General features: G+C 40.9%; 1 long non-coding RNA gene and 1 other non-coding gene across 4 annotated transcripts in view; one reads left to right on the plus strand and one right to left on the minus strand.

Moving 5' to 3' along the window:
* Positions 1–518: 518 nt before the first annotated feature.
* LOC150014679 (uncharacterized) overlaps positions 519–26,287 on the minus strand; it is a 32,639-nt gene continuing 6,870 nt past the window's right edge. The window contains exons 1-4 of one of the 3 annotated variants that reach the window (XR_016509683.1): positions 24,512–24,581; positions 17,785–17,942; positions 15,813–15,959; positions 519–757 (exon numbers count right to left, since the gene is read on the minus strand). This is a non-coding gene — a long non-coding RNA (uncharacterized LOC150014679). Of the gene's footprint in view, positions 758–15,812; positions 15,960–17,784; positions 17,943–24,511; positions 24,582–26,287 lie in introns of those variants that run through there. The other 2 variants (XR_016509682.1, XR_016509681.1) reach the window with 2 other exon arrangements.
* Positions 15,744–15,957, plus strand: LOC150014680 (small nucleolar RNA U3). The gene has a single exon (XR_016510249.1). It is a non-coding gene; the product is annotated as a small nucleolar RNA U3 (small nucleolar RNA).

Raw genomic sequence — 26,287 nt, forward strand, 5'->3', positions numbered from 1 at the left:
ATACTGCTACTCATTACCCTAGTCCATTTGTTTTCCCATTCTTAACCAACTATTTCACCCCCTCCGCCTCCTCAAACCTCCAAAACCTCTCCATTCTCATTTTCAACTGATGATCTTGCTTCTTATTTCATCAGAAAAATCAATCGAAAGGGAACCTCTACATTCTACTATCACCACATCAAACTATCCTCCAGCATCTCTCTGCCCCTATTCAAGCACATTCCTTCTACAATTATTTTATTTTTCTTTCTTGCATTTTCCATTTTTCCCTCTTTACTGATTCATTCTCAGCAACTTTCAAACATGCTGTTATCTCCTATCTTAAAAGCCAAATCCCTTCTCTGACAGCACACTTTTCTATCACCTCACTTCTCTAATCCACTTTATAGTAAAATATCTTGAAAATTTGATTCTATCCTTTTCCCTTTCTCTACTCTCCTTCTCTCCTGAACTCACTGCAATCCACTTACCATAGCCACAGGGAGTGCAGCAAGGGAGCAAAGAAAAGGGACAGTATCTAAAGAGATGGATGATGGATTTAATTCAATCAGGCTTTGTCCTCACCATTACACCAAAACTGCTCTTTTCAAAGTCACCAGTGACCTCCATGTTGCTGAATCCAATGGTCAGTTTTCAGCTGCCCTCTTTCTTGCATCATCCACAGCCCAAATGATCACTTCTTCCTTGAAGCACTCACTTGATCTCTTAGGGACACCCTTCTCTCTTTGTTTTCTTCTTCCCTCAGTGGATTTTCTTTCTTTAAAACATGTTTTAATTTATTGAGAGAAAGGGAGAGGGAGGAAGAGAGAGAGAGAGACATTGATTTGTTTTTCCACTCATTTGTGCATTCATTGGTTGATTCTTGTATGTGCCCTGACAGGCACAACCCACAACCTTGGCACGTCGGGACAACGCTCTAACTGACTGAGTTACACAGCCAGAGCCCCCTCAGTGGCTTTTTCTCCCATCTTCCCAACCTCTACCTAGAGTGCCCAGGAACCAGTCTTTTTTTTTTTTAAAGATTTTATTTATCTATTTTTTAGAGAGAGGGGAAGGGAGGGAGAAGAAGGGAGAAAATCATCAATGTGAGAGAGAAACATCAATTGGCTGCCTCTTGCACACCCCCAAGGGGGGATCTGGCCCGCAACCCAGGCATGGGTTTGATTAGTTTATGCCTCTAGTCAAAACTCTGCAAGGGTTCCTCATTTCACTTAGAGTCAGAGCTGAAGGCTTTGCCATGGCTGCCCAAGTCCTAGGCCAGCGGGTCCTCTTAGATCTGTGAGCTCGATTTCACTACCTTCCATATCTCTCGCATCTGTCCCCTTCCCTGTGTCCTCAGTGCCACCATTCTAGTCCAGATCTTCAACATCTCTGACCTGAGTCAGTACTATAGTTTCCTCAAAGTCTTGTTAAAGAAACAAAATTCAACTGAGTAACTTTAAAGATCAAATTGGCTTTATTCAACAATTCATGAATTGGGCATTATCCCATCTAGCAATAGAAGGGAGTGCCAAAGAGCTGTACAAAAATGGAAGGCTTTAATAGGCAGAAAGGGGACAAGACATGTCAGGCAACAAGAGGCCTTTTTTTGCAGAAGCAGAATGGACTTCAACCACATGTGCCATTACCTTTATAGATTCTGTTGCTGCTGCTTTTGCAAGAAAGTCAGCTAGGGCCTTTCCCTGATACGCAGGTTCAGCCTTTTTAGTGTGTGCCTCAAACTGATGATAGCAAATTCATAAGGCAAGAGAATAGCAGTAAAAATGTTGTTTACTTGTTGCCCATTTTTGACTGAGGTCCTAGTTGACATAAGAAAACTGCTTGTTTCCATCCCCTAATCATGGATGACCCCAAAAGCATATCAGCTACTAGTATACATACTATTTGTTCTTTTAATAACTAGCATGCTCTGGTAAGGGAATGGAGCTCTGCTTGTTGGGTTGATTTAGCTTGCGGGGGACTTTCCCTCTCAAGTAGTTCATATTGGGTAATAATAGCATAACCAGTTAAAGGATTGTCTTGTAAATCAGGGTGCAGTGTCATGAAATGAGATGTTATTATCTCATAGTCATGGGGTTCACCTTTGTCAAGCAGGAATAGTAGCAGTATTAAGAATGTTGTGATGTTTAAGAAGCAGATTAGGTGGTGAATGCAGAAGGATCTCATGGGAGGTTAGTCAGCTTGCAGAGTATTCAGTCAATTCAGAGTTAAGAAGACTCTGGGTGGAGTTTGTAAGTAAAAGTCATGTTCTTGCATGAGCATACCTGGAGCTTGGTCATCTCTTTCATGCACAAAAATGTGAGAAGTTTTGAATAGTTAGGTAGCCTTAGGGCAGGTGGTTCTTGCAACCCTTGTTTAATCTTCTGAAGGCCTGCTCATTGTATTATTATTATTTTTTATTTATTTTTAGAGAGAGTGGACAGGAGGGAGAAAGAGAGGAAGAGAAACATCAGGAGAACACTGATCAATTGCCTCTCACATATCCCCAGTGGGGGGCCTGGCCTGCAACCCAGGCATGTGCCCTGACCAGGAATTGAACAGGTCACCTTTTGGTTTGTGGGGACAACACCCAACCCACTGAGCCACACCAGTCAGGGCAGGCCTGCTTATTTTATTTTCTTAAGAATTTTAAGGACTGAAATTTTATTAAGTTCAGAGTGGAGAAGCCAATAAAGAAAAATTAGGAACTCATAGTCTGCAACAGCCAGACAGACCTAGAAATCCACAAAACTGTCACTTGGTTGTGGGCCTAGGAAATTCTTGGATTAGTTTAATTCTTTTTGGAGATAGCTGGATTCCTTGAGTGCTTCTATGACCTAGGTAATGAACAGTGTCTAGAGATAGCTATAATTTTTACTTAGATACTTTATGTCTCTTTTCAGCTCATTCTTGTAGCAAATAAAATCCTTTATGGACAGCTCTTTGGTAAATGAGCACAGCAAGAGATCATCTACATATGGTAAAGGGTTGATTTCTCAAGGAACTAGAGGATGCTTAAATCTTAGCAGAGTACTTGGGAGAAATAAGAAGGGTCCTCGGTGAACCCTTGAGGCATAACTTTCCAGGTATATTGTTGATTGTTCCAAGTAAAGGCAAGTACATACTGGCTGTTAGGGTCTCCAGGGATACTGAAAAAGGCTGGACAGAGGTCTACAACAGTTAACCATCTTGAATCTGGTGGAACTTATGACAAAAAAGGTGTTCAAGTTTAGAATAACTGGAAAACGGGGGATAACTACCTTGTTAATAGCTCTCATCTTGGACAAATCTCTATCCTTGCCCCTTAGATTTTTGGACTGGCAAGGTCATCCCAGCTTTTTGTTCCACATGACAGGCAGAAGATGGACAGCCCATAGTGCCCAAGGATACATCTCCTCTGTTCAAGCAACCCTCCCAGATTGGATTGAATTGGACACTCCTTGTTCTAATTACAGATGAGAGACAGAAAGAGACAGAGACACACACACCCTATACTTGGTACACAGAGCTGCCCAACTTGGGGGTGAGGGAAGCAGACACTTCAGGTGGTTCTTTAGTTACTTTAGCTCTCTTTTGACTATAGGGATATTTAGGTCCTATACAGTATATATCACCTGCTGAAGGATAGAGATATGTCTCTCTCCTTACGGGAAAATCTCTTTCTACTCTACTGGCAGCCAATCTCAACCTTCCATGGACAGCTCAGCCAATGTGGAAAGAGCATTATTTGCCATCTGAAGTCCAGGGATGGGATGGACCTCCAACTCACCACTGTTAGGAATAAAGAAGCAAGCCAGTGACTCTCAAACCACTAGGAGATAATTAATAGACGCATCATGGAAAGGGGGCAAGGAAATGACATTCTGCAGCTCCTTACACATATCTCTGGGATCAAAAGGAGGGAGATTGTTATCACCAGACACAGAGAAATGGCAAGATGTAGCTAGATAACTTTACAAATAAATTGGAGATAGACCTATAACTAGATTACCCTTAGTCACACCCTTAGTTAAGTAGTCAATCGTGTTAGATTGTGAACCCGGATTAACCAGTAATGGGGAAAGGGGGCAGAAGGAGAGGGGAGGTGGGGGGGGAGCTAATCGCATTAGTATAAAATCAGTTTTCTTTGTCTACTACACATGCACATGCTCCTGGCTGGCGGTGTGCCTGACTCTGCAGACTCGTGAATAAATGCCTCGCTTTGCTGCTCAAGTCCTGTGTCCCGGTGGTTTATTGTGAGTGTTTCTCACACCACTTACTAGCTGTGTGACCTTGGGCAAATTATATAACCTCCCTGAGCCTCTGTGTGCTCATTTCAGAAAAATCAGAAAATGCTAACAATTGTAACTAGTAAAAGGAAACCACACTCTTTGTCCCATTCTTTCTCCCTTTCACCGGGCGCCTTTTTATGTGACACACACAAGCACAGCCTAAATGAGTTTAAGGGTTTAGTTTCAAAGCTTTGGCACAGCCTTTGTGTCTTTGTGGTGAAAAGGGAGAAGCCATTAAGAGGTACCTGACTCTTCAATAGGCCTGCTCATTATTCCCAGCAGGCCTAAGAGAACACAGTTTAAAAGGCCAAGGATCAAAGAAATAAATACAACTGTTTTGCATTGCAAATAGAAGTCCTAAATCCACTGTGGGAGAGGCAGCTTTGCAGATTATGGGGGTAGAGGGAATGAGGTAGCTAAATTTAGTGAAACCCAAGAGTGGAGAATTGTATAAACCTCCAGGGGAAGATTAGGTGAGGAAGTGTTATATAGGACAGGTATGGGAGGCGTAGGTTTCTCCTTCCTGTTCTGACACAGCCAGTGGCAGCAGGGCTACCTCTATCCCACAGGGACCCTTAGAGGAAATTAATAAACAGTGCCCCCTCTCTGAGCAGAGGCAGCTCTGTGCCAGCATACAGAATCTGGTGCATGGAGTGTAGGCTATGCTCAGTGGCCCTGAGTGCCAGCCCTCACTGTAGACCAGTGGGGCTGCAAGGAAGATCTGCTGACAAGAGTGGACCCAAATGGAGACAGAACCAAGGTGATGCCCAGGATTCTTCCACATTTCAAGACATACCTTGTAGGATGAGAAAAGGAGAGGCCAAACACACAGATTTTATATGTAGCTCAGCTCCCTAACCTCTCAGATTACTTAAAATTGCCTCTAACAACCAATCCCAAAGCGTATGGAGAAAATATGCAGATTCCTTCAGAATCTTGTTAATTCCCAGGGATTACATTTTCAGGTCATCCCTCCGGGTTCCTGATTCCTTTCATATGTATGATTTTCCCTCTTTCTGCAAGTTTTGCAAAAGCTACTCTACCATACTTGCCCTGGCTGGTTTAGCTCAGTGGATTGAGCGTCGGCCTGCGAGCTAAGTGTCGCTGGTTCGATCTTCCAGTCAGGGTACATCAGAGAAGGAAAACTCTGACTCCAAAAAACCTCCACTGCCTTGCGGCATACCTCTTCAGGGGAAAGGCTAAGGGAGTAAACCCCGACAGAAAATCCGGAGCCGGAGTCCCTAAGGCGGTTTGACGTTGTAGTCAACACCGGCAACTCCTGCGGCGCACCTGAACCCAAGCTGTATCGACTCCGTCTTTCCCTTGGACCCTTCAGCTGCGAAGAGAGGGGGGGGTCTGCTGCATGGGCAACAGCAGACCCTCCATATTACCCTGCCCAGGCTCTGTAGCTTCAGCGTCATCGCAAGATGTCGATTCAACACGGGAGGAGACAGATACCATGTCACTCCCGAGTCGGACTGCACAGCCATTCTTGGCGGTGCAGATAGACTCTGAAGAAGCTACACCATCGTCTCTCGAGACGGACGGCTGCCGACGACGACGACGACGACTCTACCATACTAAGCATTCATGTGAGTATTAGGTATTATAGAAAATTGGGGGCAGGCAGGGAGAAAATGAAGGACGTGTTTACATTACAGTGATGTACACTTAAACTTTGTATAAGGGAAAATGCCAGCCTTAAAATTCTTTTCAGTTATCCTGCCATTCTCCAGGTTTCTCACCAACATTTAATTCCATGTACACCCAACCCTCCAGAATTTTGCTGGCTCCCATCTCTCTCCCTTGTCTACTTCCTCCTCCTTCTAGAATTGCCTTCTATACTCCAAACTTCTCTTCCTTTATTATGCAGACCAATTTAGCTCTCTCTGACTCTGAATCAGTAACCGAGCAAACTGGGGCCCAGCCATGTGGCTCCTTGATACGTGACCCAACAATTAGTGTTGAAGGAAACGGGTTTTTATTAACAGGGTTCCAACCCTGTAGGGGCTGAGAGCACTCCTGCTCAGATCCCTGTTCTCCCACAAGACCCAGCACTTCCCTTGCTTCCAACCAAGCTTCAAGCCAAAATCATGTCCAGAAGTTCCCCATATCCTTATCTGTTCTGAAGCTGACTGTGCAAACAGGTCTCTATCCCCTCTGGAATGTGTATTTGTGGGTTTCAGAGTTGCCATCCTCTCGCAGTAGCTCTCTCCTTCAGGATCTGGGGTACGTTGTCCTCAGCCTCCATATAGTAGTTTAGGGAAACATGTGCCATGTTACACTGGATCATGGTGGAGTCCAGGGAGGAGTGAATTCTCTGCATATCCTTCAGAGAAGCTGAAGTCTGTGCTTCAGCATTCCTGGTCACAGTTCAGTTCAGCTCCAAGCATCTCCCATAAACCCACGCTTGGTTAGGCAGGTCCCCACACAGCTCCATCAGCTCTCTCCTTACACCCTTTCCACCTGCATGGTTTCTTCCTCCTCTCTTTCAAACCTAATGGCAGAATCCCACTACTGACACCATGGCTGATGCTTCCTTTCTGCACCAGGCCAGGTGAAATCCCTACACCACAGATCCGTGTCTGCTTCCTCGGAGAAGCAGAATAGCGCCTCTCTCACTACACACAGCATGGCGGAATTCCCTTCTCTTTCCATCCACCCTTATTTAAATGCTCAGCCCGGAACTTCCGATGTGACCTTCTATGATGTGCTACTTTTGCCAGTTTCCTCGTATTTTTTACCTTCTTTTGGCTGCCATCTATAGTCAAGGCAAGAGTTCCCAGTGATATATGGACATATGAGGTGGGCATCCATCTCTCCTGGCTATGTCACGAGTCACTATAAGCTCTTAAAGTCAAGCAAGCACCTTTTTGCCATGGCAGCAGTCTGCTTCCCTTCAGGAAAGGCTCAGCTATAAACCTGATTAATTTGTCATTGTTATGCAAAGTATATTAAACACCATATTGTCCACTTCCCCATTCCCCCAACCAAGGAATGTGGGGAATATTTCAGGGGACCACCCCCACTCTGCACCCCATTACAAATCTGCAACATATATCTAAATCCAGCAAGTGGGGGGGGGGGCTTATATTTAAGAGCCCATCCTTCTTATAATACCATTATATATGATATTGTTGTAAGAACCTAAGGGAAAAAATGTTAGCTTTGTTCAACCATGAAATTTGCTGGTGAATCTCCTTAGTAATATGATATTTAATAAGTAGGAGGCACAGAATATTAGGTTAAATTAGAAGTTGAGTGATTTTTTTTCTTTTTTTTTAGCCAAGCTGAAAACTTCAGTTTTCACTTTGCACTTCACGTTTCTGGGAGATGTGGAATATTCTGCATATATAGTCGACTCAGGAATATATTGATCTTTTATTAACTTGATCTGTAAGTAGAAATTAAGGTCTCTCAATAGTGAAATCTTTGATTTGCCACTCCCTGAAGTACAAAAGAGACAAAGTTGGGTCATGTGGGGTCTGAGGATTATAAAGTTTCATGGGATGCTTTTTATAATGGTGGTTCTTAAACATTAAAAAAATTATTATTGAAAATGTAATCTTACCTAATATAAGAAACTAATGAACAAAACAAACAAACGAGCAAAATAGAACCAAAGACATGTAAACAGGGAACAGACTGACAGTGACCAGAGGGGCAGGGGGAGGGTGAAAAGGGGGAAAAGAAGGGGAAGGGCCTAGTCAAGGAACTAAAATGAATGATCCATAGACATGGATAACTAAATGGGGATGCACTGTGGGAGAGGGGGAGGTGGGTGGAGCAGGGGAGAGCGAATGGGGAAAAATGGGACAACTGTAATAGAAAAACAATAAAAAATGAATTCAAAAAAATAGTATTTAAAACACCTTAAAAAAAGAAAAGAAAAAGAAAAGGTAAACCCTGGTAGGGAGTTCATTTGGTTAGAGCATTGTCCCAATACGCTAAGGTTGCAGGTTTGATCCCAGGTCAGGGCACATACCAGAGTCAACCACTGAATGCATAAATAAGTGGAACAACAGATCAATGTTTCTCTCTCTCTCTCTTCCTTCCTCTCTCTCTCTCTAAAATCAATAAGTTAAAAAACAAACAAACAATAAAATTGTAAATCATTGAGACTTCAAAGTCCTGCTTTGGCAATGATGAAGAGGAGGGGCACTATACCTGGGAAGTGCTAAGACTAGTTCAGTTACTTTGTGAAATTTTGTGTAAAGACAGAGCTACCAAAGCAAATAAAAGTCTAGAGTGTTTTGATCGTCCATAACTTGGGTGCGGAGATCAAAGCACAAGGTCTTACTTCTAGTTAAGTTTAATAAGTCAGAGAGTCTGCTGTTCCAAGAAATTCAAATACATCCTGTCTGGACTTCAGTGAATCACAGCTCATATCTTAGATGGTAGAGAGGAAGGCCAAGTGGAACTACCTATATACTACAAAGTGGTGAAGAAATTATCAAGCTGACACAGTTTCATAATCAAGATACTTAAGATTATTTTTATCAATAAAATCTCACAAATTTCTACACAACTAGCAATATGCCAGGATTCTTGGGAAGGTGATTGCTGAGTTAAGGGTGTAGATGTTGAGCAAGTTGGAATGTTAGGACAGAAGTTTCTTAAGAAGTTAGGAAGAGAGAAGGTCACAGGGAAACACCATTTGCTGCTCTTTCCCTCCAGCTCCTCATATTATCAATATCCTGAATCTCCTTTTCTTGGCACTTATAGAAAACCTGGTAAAAGGGGTTGTAAAGTTGGTTGCACATAGGTGGGGTCTTTTTAAAAAAAAAAATGTAAATGTATGAATACAAAATTATGTACACAGGCCTTGGAAGGCTCTCATGAAAGGAAGGGGTCCTAAATCTTAAGTTTCATGATCTTTACAGTAAGTATGTTTCTCTTTCTGCTTGATATTTAGAAAACTTCTTTCTGTCTAGTATATTTCTGACCATTGGTACTTTGGGAAGGCATTGTGACAAAGGACTGAAATGCACCATATTAATTCCTGCTAAGTGATGGCATAACATCAGAGCAGCAACCCTGAGTCATCAGAGGAACCAGCTTTTCACTAGCTCACCATTGGTCAACTTTGTCATGAGAGAAGCAAGTAGAACTGCGGCAACCTATCTGGAAAACATTGGGTTATTATTATTATTATTATTATTATTATTATATTTTATTGATTATGTTGTTACAGTTGTCCCAATTTCTTTTCCCTTTGCTCCCCCCTGCCCAGTATCCCCCTTCCCTCCAGCAATCCCCCCACCTTAGTTCATGTCAATGGGTCATACATATAAATTCTTCGGCTTCACCCTTTCCTATATTATTCTTAACTTCCCCCTATTTTGTACCAACCAATTATGCTTCTTAATCTCTGCACCATTTCTCCATTTCTCCCCTTTCCCCCTCCCAGCTGATAACCCTCCAGATGATTCCCATACACATGATTCTGTTCCTATTCTGGTTTGTTTAGTTGGATTTTGTTTTTATTTTTTAGATTCAGTTGTTGACAGTTGTGACTTTGTTGTCATTTTAGTGTTCACAGTTTTGATCTTCTTTTTCTTAAATAACTCCTTTTAACATTTTATATAATAATGGCTTGGTGATGATGAACTCCTTTAGCTTTACCTTGTTTGGGAAGCACTTCAACTGCCCTTCCATTCTAAATGATAGCTTTGCTGGATAGAGTAATCTAGGTTGTAGGTTCTTGCTTTTCATCACATTGAATACTTCTTGCCAATCCCTTCTTGCCTGCAAAGTTTCTTTTGAGAAATCAACTCATAGTCTTATACGCACCCTTTGTAGGTAACTCATTCTTTTCTCTTGCTGTTTTTAAGATTCTCTTTTTATCTTGAAACTTTGGCATTTTAATTATGATGTGTCTTGGTGTGGTCCTCTTTGGGTCTAGCCTTTTTGGGACTCTCTGTGCTTCCTGAACTTGTATGTCTATTTCCTTAGCCAGATTTGGGAAGTTTTTCTTCATTTTTTTTTCACATAAGCTTTCAATTTGTTGCTGTTCCTCTTCTCCTTCTGGCACCCCTATGATTCGGATGTTGGCACATTTAAAGTTGTCCCAGAGTTCCTAAGCCTCTCCTAATTTTTTCCAATTCTTGTTTCCTCATTCTGTACTGGTTGTTTTATGTTCCAAATCATTGATTTGAACCCTGGTTTCCTTCCCTTCACCGTTGGTTTTGTGTGGATTTTCCTCCAATTCTTTAGCATAGCCTTCACTTCTTCCCTTATGCGTTTGTCATACTTAAGAATATTTGTCAAGTCTGTGAGCATCTTTATCACCAGTGTTTTGAACTCTACATCTGTTAGGTTGGCTATCTCCTCGTCGCTTAGTTCTCCCACTGGAACCTTGATTTGTTCCCTCTTTTGCGCCATACTTCTCTGTCTCCACATCTTGACAGGCTCCTGTGTTTGTTCGCCTCTGTGTCTTAGGTAGAGCTGTCACACCTGTTACATTGTAAGGGGCAGAGCCTTAGGTATTTGTCAGTATTGGCAACCCATTTCACCACGTTCTGGTGTAGTATTGGGGGGAGGGGTCTGAGAGGGAACAATGCCGCTTGCTCAGTACTTGCCCTTTTCCAGGCACTTCTTCCACTTCTGTATGGGACTGGCACTTCTCTAGCTGTTGCCCTGGCCATCGTTCCAGAGTATTTCTGGATGAGTATTTCTTCTTCTTTATATCTTTGTTGGACTTCCATGAAGCTTGATTTTCTGAAACTTCTGGTTGTCCCTAGTTTTGAGGTAGTTGCATTCCTTCTTAATTGTGGAGGGAGATTCAGCATGTCTATCTAGGCCTCCATCTTGGCTGGTAGTCAGGTTATTATTTATGACTATTTTTCCAGCATCCTTACACTGAATGCTCAGAGGTTGTTTGTGCTAGCTGCACAATGAAATTGAAGAAGAACAAGGTGATTAGGCTAACCTCTGCTATTTATAACTTCCCCCAGCAGGAACACCTTTCTCCTTTTTTTTTTTAATTTGCTAATGATGGAACATCACACCATTTCTATGAGATAGTCCCTGGTTTCCTATCGTGTGGCAGGGATGACACAGGAGATTATGTTTTCCAGTTATTTTTTAAATTGGCCCAGCACTATACATCTGATATGATCTGATTTATAGTTTGAAAAGTTCCCTCTAGCTGTTGTGTGGAGAGCTAACAGTGGGGACAAGAGTGATAACAAGTTCCTGGATGAGTAGCTTGGTTCGTTGTGGATCTTGTCCCTGGCCAGGGCACATACAAGAGTGACAGCAGGCAGATGAGTTAGGGGGCTATTGCAGTAGGTTAAGCAAGAGAAGATGGGAGTTTGGGCTTGGTAGGTAGGACTTCAGAAAAGAGGTTAGACTCTTGAGATCTTCTGAAAGAAGAGTCAACAGGATTGCTAATGAATTGGATAATTGGATATGAGGTGAGGACTAGGGATAAGGAACAAAAGAGAATGCAAAGTTGATTCCGAGGGTTTTGGCCTGAACTACTAGATAAAATTCAGAAAAGGGGGAGATGGGGGCAGGTACAAATTTGGAAAAAGAAAGTCAAAGAATTCTCTTTTGATCATGAAATTGACCAAGTCAAACTCCATAGACTATGGGACACCTATTCTAAACAATGCAAATGCTCTCTAAAATATTCACCCATTAAAGAACAAGCTCTAGCCCTGGCTGATGTGGCTTAGTGAATTGAGCGCTGGCCTGCAAACCAAAAGGGCACTGGTTTGATTCCCACTCAGGGCACATGGCTGGGTTGCAGGCCAGGTCCCGGGCTGGGAATGCATGAGAGGCAACCAATCAATGTATCTCTGGCACAACCATGTTTCTCTTTCTCCCTTCCCCTCTCTCTAAAAAAAAAAAGAAAAAAATTAAAAAAAAAGAACAAGCTCTATAAGTACCAATGCAAATAATATATTTACATAAATAAAATTTGTTTCTTTTGCCCTGACATAGAAATGTCCATGTCCTGTTAGTATTATACCTAGGTCAGCCTAACCAAATTCCACTTCCATCTACTTAAAAGAGTAAATACAAGAAGTAAATTCAAATAACCACCATGTGTGTCTAGCAGCAGTGTGGGTCTTCAGTAGACTACATGGGTTCCAAAAGACTAAGCTTTAATATAAAACAGAAACTGGCCTTTGTTTTGGCCTTGCTGAAGACATGGTTGGACTTTTTCCATGGTGAGACAAATGGGGATGGGACATTGGAAATCCAGGGGCAGATTTCACCTGAGTAAGCCTTTCATACCACAATCTCCTATGTGTGGGTCCATGAAATGCTTTTCTCACCATCCTGTGGAGAGCCTGATTTCCACTGGCAATAATTGTGGGAACCTTCAATTTATAGTTGGCTGGTCAGAAACACAAGTGACAAACTGGACTTGCAATTGGTGTCTAAAGGGGGTGGCAGTCTTGTAGGACTGAGCCCTGAACCTGTGGAATCTGACACTATCTCTAGGTAGATAGTATTTTAATCGAGTTAAATAGTAGGGCACCCAGCTAGTGTCATAGAGACTTGCTTGTTGGGAAAGAGGGAGCACACCTGGTGTCAGAAGTGTGACTGTAGGAGTAAAGGAGAAACACTAAGTTTTTTCTTCTCAAACTTATTTACGTACAGTAATATGAAGAAAGTCAGACATATTTAAGAGTAATTATCCTTCTCTTTCTTTTTCTCTTCCCCTAGAATTGCATATGGTGTAGGTTGGTGATAGTTAAGTTTGTCCTTTTGTCCACAAATTTTACAATATGCAAGGGGATCCTGATGGAACCAGGGGAGGAATGGGTGCTATAACTGGGCCTGGGTTATCTTCTTTTGGAAGGAGTTGAATGTATTTTTTGTTTGCATGTCAGGTAATTGTATTGTTGGACAAAGGCATTTAAAAAATTGTGTATGTTACAAAAAAAAAAAAAAGTGGGAGGATGTTGCTTGGCAACCCATGACTGGAATGCAGAAAACATCTGTTGTTTTTCTCTATTAGTATTCTATCCCTTCTCTTGTAGACTGCCTCCTCCTCCACTGCACACTGGCTTGATGGGCTGTCAGTCATAGTTCTCTGCCTTTCCCTAGTCAAAGAATGGCATCTAATCTCTACTAGGACAATTGGAAGTGGGAGAGAGGAGGACAGAAAACTCTTGAAGTAGATTCATGCTGGGGCAGCATCCTGAAAAGACTTCATTCATTTCTGTTACTTACATAGCCAGAACTTCCTTGAATTCTAGCTGCTCAGATTGTCTTTTGACTTTATTAATGTTCATATTTTACTTCAAGAAATTCCTCCAATTTCCCCTTAAGTTATCCAGAGTAGGTTCCTGTTGTTTGTAGCCAGAGGACTTTATTTTTCATTTTTTAAAAAGATTTTATTTATTTACTTTTAGAGAGAGGGGAAGGGAAGGAGAAAGAGAGGGAGAAAGGTATCTATCAGTTGCCTCTTTCATGTGCCCCGACTGGGAGCTGAACCTGCAGCTTAGGCAGTGCCCTGACCAGGAATCAAACTGGTGACCTTTTGCTTTGCAGAATGATGCCCAAACAACTGAGCCACACTGGTCAGGGTTGGTCCCTTAGCATTAAGCTCGATTAGCAGGATTTTATAGCAAAAGAACAATAAACTCAGAAGAATACCATAGATAGCAAAGAGGATCCCCAAATGAGATGATATTTAATGATCCAACTCTTTCAACATATTCATATAGCAGTTTTCTCCCCAGACCTACCACCACAGTGTCTGGATTGGAAAGGTTTCAGAAAGCGTCCCAGTAGTTACTGATATATTGTATTCAGAACCACTACCTACATATGGTTTTACAGGTTTTGTACTATAAAAAACTCCAGGAACTGCTATTCACATAGATGATGATGAGAACAGCGTCTTTGGTGTTGTATAGCGCATTGACCTGTTACTCCCCTCTCATAGTCCCTTTTGCTGGATTTGGTATCTTGTGACAGCCTTATGTAACCTCCTTATTCTCTTGAATTTTCCCTCAAGTGCACAGTTGAGCTTCCCTGAAATCAGTCAGGGTAATACCAGTCCATCAGATGGGCTTTTATGTGTCAGAATCAAATAGTGGACATAGATCAAGACTTTGTTTCTCAGGAGGTTCCTGGGAAATCAACTTATACACTTAATGTTTGTGTCCCCCTCCAGATTCATATGTTGAAGTCCCAACCCCCAGTGTGGCTGTATTTGGGATATTGTCTCTAAGGAAATAATTAAGGTTAAATGCAGTCAGGAGGGTGGGTCCCTGATCTGATAGTATGAGTGTCCTTATAGGAAAAGACACCAGAGCCCTGACCAGTGTGGCTCAGTTGGTTGGGCATCATTCTGCAAAGTGAAAGGCTGCCAGCTGATTCCCAGTCAGGACACATGCCTGGGTTGCAGGTTTGGTCCCCAGCTGGGGTGTGTGTGTGAGAAGCAACGGTTCAATGTTTCTCTCCTACGAGAGGCAACTGATCGATGTTTCTCTCTCACATCAATGTTTCTCTTCCTCTCTTTCTCCCTCCTTTCCCCTCTCTCTAAAAATAAATAAATAGAAAGAGACACCAGAGGCACACTCCTGGGAGCACACCTGTGTCTTTCCTTTCCCCTCTTCTTCCCTCACAGGCACTCATCTCTCAAATTCTAAGGGACCCCACAAGACTTTCAACCAGGGGGGCAATGGGCAGCAGCAGCTCATCCTGGATTAACCCCTGAACATGTCTTCAAGGCCCCCTTTTCTCTGACTCTCCAGTGAGCTGACAGCAGCCCTGCCTTGGCTCATTTCTTTCCCATAACATTTCTAGAGAGCCAAAACAGCCCCACCTAGTCTCTCTCCTGTTGCTTCTTCTATCCTGAGTCTCTCCTTGTTTCACTGTACTCAGTTATAATAAATGTTTAAAAAAAAACAGGCACCAGGAAACTCTTATTCTCCCTCTCTCCCTCTCCCTGTCTTCACACACATGCACTGAGGAAAGTCCACGTGAGGACATAGCAAGAAGGTGGTTGTCTGCAAGCCAGAAAGAATGTTTTCACCAGAAACTGAACTGGCCAGCACCTTTATGTAGACTTTCTAGCCTCTATAAGCCTGGGAAAATTAATTTCTGTTTTTTAAGCCACCCAGTCTCTCATATTTTGTTCTGGCAGCTGAAACTGACTAAGACAGATTTAAATAGAGAAGTGGAGATGGCAAGAAGGGTATTAATGAATTTCACTCATCAGGAGCACTGACTGCCAAGCTGTGTCCAATCTAGTCACCTTGCTACAGGTGTTCGTTGTGAGAACAGATGAATGAAAAATTGGGGAGAGAAGAGACCAACTCTTTTTATGTTTTGTGTTTTTCAATATATAATCCATAAATATCTGGTCACTATAGCAAAGTAATTATCACACCACCACCACCACACACACAAACACACACAAAAATTAAAACAAAAATCATATTAATTATTAGGGAAATACAAATCAAAATCACAACAAAATACCACTTCACACCTACAAGGATTGCTATAATCAAAAAGACAAAGACTATACTTTCAGGGATCATTTCTATAGTTTATTACTAGAGGAGTTTTTCTAAATGTATAGAGCACCTGAAACCATGAGGAGGAGATGCAGCATCCTTTCCTGAATGTTAAGCCAGCTTTTGGTGTTGGTTTTGCAACTGCTATTGGCCATTGATGATCATTCTTCTCTTCCTCTGGGAGAGTAAGAGGGAGAGGATGCCATCTTAGTGGTTTCTGTTTTTTTTTAAAAAGACAAAAACAAGTGTTAGAATGTGGAGAAATTGGAACCTTGAAATACTGCTGGTGGGTATGTAAATGGTGCAGCTACTGTGGGAAATAGTTTGGCAGTTCCTCAAAAAGTTGAACACAGAGTTGCCATATAACCCAGCAATTCTACTTCCAGGTATATATATATCCAAGAGAACTGAAAACATATATTCATACAAAAACTTGAACCTGAGTGTTCATAGCAGCATGACTCATATTGGCTGAAAATTGGAAACAACCTAAATGTTCAATACCTGATGAATAATAAACAAAATGTGGTATATCCATAAATTAAATAGTATTCAGCCATAAGAAGAATAAAAGAATAATATATGCTGCAGCATGGATGAACCTTGAAAACATTCTGCTTAATGAAAGAAACCAGACATAAGAGGTCACATACTGTATTATTTCATTTATGTGAAATGCACAGAATAGGCAAATCCATAGCGATAGGAAGTAGATTAATGGCCGTCAGGTGCTGCGTGGGGGATGGGGAAATGACTGCTAATAGGAATGGGGCTTCTCTTTGGGGGTGATAAAAGTATTCTGGAATTAGATGGTACTGATGGTTGCATAACCTCCCACGCATACTAAAAACAACTGTACTGTACACTTAGGGGAGTGAATTTTATGGTATGTCAATTATATCTCAACAAGGAAAACTAGAAAGGATAACAAGCTGACTACTGTGTTTATAGACCTTGAACAGACTTTTGATAACACCACCAACTTTAAATTTTCTACCAAAATGCTAAGCAAGAAACAATCACTCAGAGAACAAGGAGAAAGAGTTGATTATAAATTATGAAATGTTAATTTTAAAAAATCTATATTGGATATAAGGCTAATAGTAAATGCAAAACAAAGTTTTACAAAATGCAAGCAATACCCAAGTGCATAATGTAAAGTCAAAGTCTCCTCTAACCTTATTGTATGAGCTAATATATGTTATCAGTTTAACAAATCCTGACATCTCAAATGCCTAATAAAACAAAAGTTTATTTTTCACTTCTGAAGTCCAAAACAAGATTTCATCACTCATCAATAAACTGCTCTCCTCTAAGCAATGATTCAGGGACTGTGACTCCTTTCATCTTGTGTCCTCATTTTGATTAAACAAAGAGCTTCCAAAGTTGATACAGAAGGAGAAACAGCATGGAGAATTGTCCACAATTCCATCGGTCAGATCTCAGGCACATGGCTATAGCTATCTGCAAGGGAGGCTGAGAAATGCAGTGAATGCCCAGTAGAAAGAAGGAAAAGATGTATTGAGTTGTTGACCAGTCTGCTACACCCACCCCAAGGATAACTCTGTCGACAGTTTACAGCAAAGTCCTATAACCTTTTTTGTATGTAAATATTCATATAATAGTACTTAAAATATTTTTTTAACCTCACGCAAGGACATTTTTTTTTTCCATTGCTTTAAAGAGAGAGAGGAGGAGAGAGATAAACATCAATGTGAGCGAGAAGCATTGATTGGTTGCCTCCTGTATGTGACTGGACCAGGGATTGTACCCACCTGGAGGGGGATGGACCCAGCAACCTAGGTATGTGCCCTGACCAGGAATCGAATCTGCAACCTTTTGGTTACAGGATGACATTCCAACCAACTGAGACACCCAGCCAGAGCTAATAGTCCTTTTTAATGAAAATTGAATCATTCTATGCATACTGTGCATGAGTAGGCTGATTCAGATATAACTTACACTTATTTGTCATCCCTATACATTCAGAATTCTGAATACACTGATTCAAACCTTGGTTACCTCAAACAGACAATACTCACTGTTATTCAAATGTTTTTCATGCTGACTTGGGTGCTGCTCAGCACACCCTTTCACAGGCTAGCCTGTGCAGATGGCTAATCCCAAGCAGGAAGAATTGAATGGGGGGTTTCACAGCTCTGCTGAGGTTCATTTCCCTAGAGAGTTGCCTTCTTTACCCCTTCAAAAGAAAAATTTATATTCATATGTTATTTTTATTTTAAGCTCTGATGCAGTTAATTATTCTTTTCATGGCACACTGTCATCATTAATCTGTGCACCAATGTTCTCTCTCTCTTTCTCTCTCTCCATATACAGGGTGTCCCCCCAAAAATGTATACACACTTTAAATAATTATAAAATTGGTGTTTATTAAAATACATTTCATTTTCAAAATGTAATAGAACCTACAGATATTATTTAATTGTTTTGTCAACACCTGTTTTCAAACTGACGTCCGTTCTGGTCCAGGCACTGCTGACAACGTGAAGCAATGGAATCGCAAACATCACGAAACAGCAAGACGGGGCACACCCACACTACCATCACTATGTTAGATCCTACCTTGATGAGATCTTGCCAAACAGGTGGACTGGATGAAGGGGTTTCATAGAATACCCCGCGTGTTCACCAGACCTCACACCACTAGACTTTTTTTATGGGGATACTTAAAAGACAAAGTCTGTGCTATGAAACCTGCAACAGTCACTGAATTGAGAGCAGCCATTGAACAAGAATGCTCACAAATACCAAACGAAATGTTTCGTGATGTTTGCGATTTCATTGCTTCGCATTGTCAGCAGTGCCTGGACCAGAACGGACGTCAGTTTGAAAACAGGCATTGACAAAACAATTAAATAATGTCTGTAGAGTCTATTACATTTTGAAAACGAAATGTATTTTAATAAACACCAACTTTATAATTATTTAAATTGTGTATACATTTTTTTGGGACACCCTGTATGTATGAACTTTGTGGTATGTGAATTATACTGTCTGTCCATCTGTCTATCTATAGAGAGACATATAATTTAATTCCATAACACACTTCCTTTCCGACCCCTTAGAAAACCACTGTATTGCACTTAATACTATCTTTGTGTTTGTATTCTTGCAAAATGTATTGTTTTATGTCCATAAGTTTTAAATTTGCTTAAGTGATTTGTATTTATAACTTATTCTCACCTTTAAAAATCAGCACTGTTGGTAGAATGTTCAAAGTACCAACTGGTTTCTCCTAGTTGTCAATGGTAACAAAAAGGAAGAGAGAAGCTAAATAGGGAAGTGTTCAGCTTTCTAGGAGAATTTAGAGGACACGTGAAGGGCTCAGACAGTCTTTCTAGCTGTCAAAAGTTTTTCAAAGGAAGAATACTCTTAAGATAAAGATGAAGTAAAGAGTGCATTGTCAGACTCTTTGTTAAGACTTTAGGCCCTGGCTGGTATAGCTCAGTGGATTGACTGCCAGCCTGCAACCCGAGGGGTCACTGATTCAATTCCCTGTTAGGGCACATGTCTAAGTTGTGGACCAGGTCCCCAGTTGGGAGTGTGTGAGAGGCAACCGATTGATGTTTCTCTTACACATCGATGTTTCTCTCTTTCTTTTTCTCCCTCCCTTTTCCTCTCTCTGAAAATAAATAAAAATCTTAAAAAAAAGACTTTAGAAAGTATTAAGTGCATGTTTCATAGAGCTGTTCTCTTCTAAGATTGCTAGAATGCCCCTTAGACTCTTTTTCTTACTAGACAAGAGAGCTTTTAAGAGTCTTAAGGGTGTTTCTTATAGCATACTGAATCTCGGACCAAGGTAGAGAGAGGCCTATCTTAAAGACATTTGTGGGTGTGGTTTTTTGAGAACCTAAATAAAAGTCATAGGAAACACAAAAATTTAGGAGAACTGCATTTGTAGAAGCACCACCAACATCAAATAAAAAAGTTCAAAATAAAAAGATCCCTTAGAACTACCCACTTTCTATGGGCAATAAGCAGGCTGTAAAAGCTACACAGCAGCAAATATGAGCCACTTCTTATGGAAAAGAACAAAAAAAGAATGGCTCAAAATGAAGAACCAAGAGTGCAGAAGGCAGAGATAAGAGCCACAAAGAGACTTCTGGACAAGATGGAGGCATAGATAGATATGCTTCACTAACCTCTACAACAATGAGAAAAAGTAAAACGACCTCAAAACTAAAAACAACTAGAACTACCAGAAAATTGAACTGCATGCAAGTCCAACAAACAAAGACATAAAGAAGCATTCTAATCCAGACAGGTAGGAGGGGCAGAGCTGGGGGTGAGAGGACACAGTATGGTGGCAGTGGCAGTGGTGGTGGTGGCAGTGGCAGCCATGGCAACAAGGCAGTGGCTGTGGCTGGTCAGCAGAAAGATCAGTCACAGATTGTAACAGTAGGGAGGGACTTCCAGCCAAGATGGAGGCCTAGGTAGACACCCTGCGTCTCCCTCCACATCTAAGAAAGAATACAACCAGCTCAAAACTAGAGACAACCAGAAGTTCCAGGAAATTGAGCTGCATGGAATCCCAACAAAGATATAAAGAAGAAATATTCATCCAGACAGGTAGGAGGGGCGGAGCCAGGGCAGAAAGGATGCGTTGTGGTGGTGGCAGCAGCGGTGGCAGTGGCAGGCCAGTGGAAAGCTCAGTCACGTCTTAAAAAGTAGGGAGGGATACCTGGGGAGCGCTCTCAGCACAGGCCAGACTGCACAGCTCATGGTCCCAGTGCCGAAGAAAATAAAGCCTCATTGCTTCTGACTATGAAAACCAGCGGGGGCTGGGGCAGAGGAAGAACCTTCTGGTCTCTCAGCAGTCTGCTTGTTTAAAGGGCCTCCATGGTCCTAGAACGTCTGCAGACCCACCCACTCTGGGAATGACGACCAGGGCAACAGCTAGAGAGGTGCCAGTCCCATACAGAAGTGGGAGAAATGCCTGGAAAAGGGGTGAGTGCTGAGCAAGCAGCATTGTCCCCTCTCAGACCCCACCCCCACATACAGCGCCACAACATGGTGAAATGGGTCACCCTGTACTGACAAATAGCTAAGACTCCACTCCTTACAATGTAACAGGTGCAACAGCTCTACCTAAGACACAGAGGCAAACACAGGAGCCTGTCAAGATGTGTAGACAGAGAAGTATGGCCCAAAAGAGGGAACAGATGAAGTTTTCATTGATACAACTAAGTGATGAGGAGATAGATGACCTAACAGATGAGGAGATAGCCAACCTCACAGATATAGAGTTCAAAACACTGGTGATAAAAATGCTTACAGGCTTGACAGATATTCTTAAGTAAGGCAAATGCACAAAGAAAGAAGTAAAGGCTATGCTGACTGAAATGAAGGAAAATTCACACAAAACCAGCGGTGAAGGGAAGAAAACCAGGGTTCAAATCAATGATGTGGAACATAAAACAACCAGTACAGAATGAGGAAACAAGAATTGAAAAAAATGAGAAGAGGCTTAGGAACCTCTGGGACAACTTTAAACATGCCAACATCCGAATCACAGGAGTGCCAGAAGAAGAGGAACAGCAACAAATTGAAAGCTTATGTGAAAAAATAATGAAGGAAAACTTCCCAAATTTGGCGAAGGAAATAGACATACAAGTCCAGGAAGCACAGAGAGTCCCAAAAAGGCTAGGCCCAAAGAGGACCACACCAAGACACATCATAATTAAAATGCCAAAGTTTCAAGATAAAGAGAGAATCTTAAAAGTAGCAAGAGAAAAGGGCAGACGAAGTGCTCTCTAGACAAGGTAGAGCTAAAGGAGTTCATTATCTTCCTTTTTTAACAGAAGCACTCAAGGTTGGTACATCCCACCAGTTTCAGTATATAGTATTTTTAAAGTCACTCAGTTTTAAGTATTTTCTGATTTCCTGTGTAATGCCTTCCTTTGATCAGTTTAGCAGTATGCTTTAAAATTTTCCAAACATACAAGGTTTTTTAGTTGTTACTGTTATTGTCCTCCAATTATAATGTAGACATTCAATATGGTAAGTATAATACTGTTCCTTTGCTATTAGAGACTTGTTTTTCTTTTTCTTTTTTAAATTGAATTTATTGGGGTTATACTGGTTAATAAAATTATTTAGGTTTCAGGTGTACAATTCTATAATACATCATCTGTATATTGTGTTGTGTGTTCACTACCCCAAGTCAAGTCTCCTTCGATCACCGTGTATCCTTCTTTACCCTCTTCTACCTCCCCCCACCTCCCTTTGACTCTGGCAATCATCGTACTGTCGTCTGTGTCCATGATGTTTTCATTTTTTTCTTTGCTCAAACCCTGCATCCTTCTCACTCAGCTCCTAACACCCTTCCCTTGGACAGCTGTCAGTCTGATCTCTGTATGGATGAGACTTTGAAAGCTTAAAGCATCAAAGCATATAATTGATATTAAAAATTTTTGTTCACACTGAGTTACTGTGTACACAAAATGCCTTACTTTTCTTTTTTAAAATAGATTTTCTTTCTCTCCTTTTATAGAGAGAGGAAAGGAGGGAGAAATAGAGGGAGAGAAACATTGATTGGTTGCCTCCCTCATGCCCCAAATGGGGACCTGTCCTGCAACCCAGGCATGTACCCTGACTGGGAATCTAATTGGCAACCTTTGGATCTGCAGGCTGGTGCTCAATCCACTGGACCACATGGGCCAGGGCAAAATGCCTTACTTATTTTTTTTAAAAATGTGTATGATACTAATCTCTCTTTAAAAAAATTAAAACCAGTCCTGGCTGGTGTGGCTTGGTGGATTGAGCGCTAGTCTGTGAACCAAAAGGTCACCGGTTTGATTCCCAGTCAGGGCACATGCCTGGGTTGTGGGCCAGGTCCCCATTTGGGGGCATGTGAGAGGCAGCTGATGGATGTATCTCTCATACATGGACGTTTCTTCCCTCTCTTTCTCCCTCCTTTCCCTTCTCTCTAAAAACAAATCTTAAAATAAATAAATAAATAAAACCAACCATGCTTTTAGCATGATAAAATTATAGAATTAAATCTAGGGTTTCCATTCATGTAGAATGTTACTGTTAAAACTTTTTCCCTACCATCTTTAAAACTTGAGAATATTTTTAATATCTTTTACTTCTTTTGCCAGAATCATGATGTCATGCATATACGTATTATTAGTATATTAAAGAAAAAAGTGAATATGTGTTTGTATGAATGCTTAGCTGGAAATGTTCAGAGTTGACTAATTTATATTCACTTTCTATTGTATATAAACTTCTAATATTTTCAGTGTTGTATCATTTAAGTTTTCTTCATTTGAGTAAATTTACTCAATATTTCCCCAAATGTGCAACAATGTAGGAATGGCTTCATATGTTTCTCCAGTAGTTTAAAAGTATTGTCTAATATAGCTTTTATTTTTTTCCTTTTCAAATTGAACCTTGCATGTGCCTCAGTATGTAAAATCCATTAAAGTGCTGCTATTCTAGTTGAGTGGGGATGGGACAGAGCTTGATCTCTTAGGTTTCCCCAGCTTTTCCTTCCCCTTTCTCCTCCCCCATTTTTCTGTCCCTCCTCTCCTCCACAAATCTTGAAGGCTTTTCAGTTCTTGGCTTTATTCTCTCTCCTAAATCCAGGGCATTGTTTCTACTTAGGTTTCCATGAGTCACTCCCAAATGTTTTGCTGTGCTCCTGTTAAGCTGGCTCAAGTTGTCTTTTTGTTACTTTCAATTAAAAAACAAAAACAAAAACCTTAAATAATACTGTTGCAGTTTGAGATTCACTTATGTAATGGAAAGAGACTTTGGAGTAAGAATGTTGATTTCAAATCTAGGTCTTGACTTCGAGCAAGTTAACCATTTTCAACTCAATTTTCTCATTTGCAAAGGGGATTATACTTAACTTTTGTGACTATTAAAAATGCTAATATATTGAAAGACCTGGTATTGAGTCTTAACAAATGTTATATTAATAATATTAAAGTCTTATTAGGAGTCACTCTTACCCCCTCCAACTTGAAGGAGTAGATTTGGTGTAGCCAAATTAGAAAGGCTGCCATCTTGTGGTGATTTACTGACACACTATTCAAAGTTATTTAGCATATTTGGGGAATTTCTTGAGGTGTTTATTTTATTTTATTTTTTTCCATTATCATTTAGTCCCCTTATAACCCCCTCTACCTCCCCCCACAGTCACTACACTGTTGTTCATGTCCATGAGTTGTTTCCCTTTGTGTTCAATCCCTCCACCCCCTACCCTACCCCACCCCTCTTAGCTGTCATCCTGCTGTTTATGAGTCTTTCTCCATTTTGCTTGAGTTTATTAGATTCCACATATAAATGAAATCATACAATATTTGTCTTTTTCTGAAGAAAACATAAGCAGCAAAATCTCGGACATAGCTCGCAGCAATATTTTATCAGGTATACCTCCTCAAGTAAGGGAAACAAAAGAAAAAAATAAACAAATGGGATTACATCAAACTAAAAAGTGTTTGCACAGCAAAGGAAAACATCAACAAAATAAAAAGACAACCCACAGAATGGGAGAACATATTCACCAATACATCTGATAAGGGGTTAATATCCAAAATTTGTAAAGAACTTACAAAACTCAATACTAAAAACCAAACAACCAATTTAAAAAATGGACAAAGGACCTGAATAGGCACTTCTCCAAAGAGGACAACAATAAGTGCTGGTGAGGATATCGAGAAAGGGGAACCCTTTTGCACTGTTGATGGAAATACAGATTGGTGCAGCCACTGTGGAAAGCAGTATGGAGATACATACCTCAAAAAATTAAAAATGGACGTGCCTTTTGACCCAGCAATGGGTATATGAAGGTCTGTTCAGAAGTTATCCAGTCATGTAATATGAAAAATAGAGACATTTATTGAAGGAGATACAAGATACAAGATACAAGAAATGTTATACGTAGGACAATGGGATCTCAGTCCCCTTCAAAGTAGGCGCCTTGGGACCTCACACAGTTCTCCCAGTCACCATCAGTTGCCCCATCGTATTTTCCTGAATCTCATCGACGGTCTGAAATCTCTTCCCTTTCAAAGATGACTTTAGTTTTAGGAAAAGCCAGAAGTTGCAGAGCACCAAATCTGGGCCGTAGGGCAGCTGAATTACCTGGGTAATTTGATGTTTCACCAAAAAGCTCTGCACGAGATGGGATATACAAGGGGGAACATTGTTGTGATGAAGCTGCCAATCACGAGTTGCCCATAGCTGCAGCCTTTTGAATCATCCAAATAGTTTCCATGGAGGAATGGTTCAGGCTTAACACAAAATTTGATGTAGATTCATTGTTCTACTCACTAAGTCATTTTGAATGCAATGGCCATACAGTACACATGCTCACTCAATGGAGTCTACCATCCCCACTGACTAGTACAGTGAAGTTGTCATTGTTCACCCATGTGCATTCCAGTCCACTCTCCTTGGCTGACAGATTACATCGATGTAATGCAAACTGTTATCATTATATTAACAATGGCCGGCCTTTTTCTGGACAGACCTCATATATCTGAAGGAACCCAAAACACGAATTCAAAAGAACTAAAGCACCCTTATGTTCATTGCAGCATTATTTACAATTGCCAAGATATGGAAGCAGCCTGAGTGTCCATCAGTAGATGAGCAAATAAAACAACTATGGGATATTTACACAATGGAATACTACTCAGCCATAAAAAAGAGGAAAATGTTATCCTTTGTGACAGTATGGATGGACCTGGAGAACATTATGCTAAGTGAAATAAGCCAGTCATTTACACATTTAACACAAGATATTCAAGAACCTAAAGCTACATGAAAGAATGGTAGACACACCAGAAAGCCACTGGGATGAAGGTATGTAATAACTAAAGACATGAGACAAAGCTAATTCATCATAGGAAAGCATAAGAAATAAAGAACCTAAGACTGAACTTTTAGAAACTGTAACATGCAGCAGAGGAGTCAGGAAAAGGGACAAAATAAGTGACTTATGAAGGAGAAGTAAACAAGTAGTTCAGTGTATCACTCAAGCCAGGGTTGACATATATATTTGTGTTGAAAGCTAACCTGGTCCTGTCTTTTGTTTTTTAAGACTTCAACAGCCATTAACAAAAGCTAACTGACCCCATAATCCTTGTAATACCTACCATTGTCCAGGCTATTCAAATGCTACCCTTACTCTTATATCAATGTTTCACCCTCCTTTTATATCTTATTACAATGGTATATAGTAATAGTAATTATGAGGCTACTGCATGTCAAGGATTATCATCACTCCATTTATTAGCAAGATGGGGTCCTCAATGCTGTCTGATCCAGTTTCAGAATCCCATCCTGACATTCTGCTTTTTAAGGTCACTTGTACTACCAAATCTTTTAAACTTAATTTCCCCCCAAAGTAAAGCCTGAGACAAGGACTTGCACACAAGTATTTTATTTTCAGAAGTGATCTCAAGGAACATGAGTCAAAGACTAGGAAGAGCAAAACAGGTAAGCCAGAAAAGCCAGTCTAAGGATGAGTGATCTATGTCACTGCTTTGGGCATATGGGGGTCTATTT

The sequence above is a fragment of the Furipterus horrens genome, unplaced genomic scaffold (assembly GCF_987537825.1).
Source record: "Furipterus horrens unplaced genomic scaffold, mFurHor1.1.pri manual_scaffold_3, whole genome shotgun sequence".
NCBI classification, from domain to species: Eukaryota; Metazoa; Chordata; class Mammalia; order Chiroptera; family Furipteridae; genus Furipterus; species Furipterus horrens.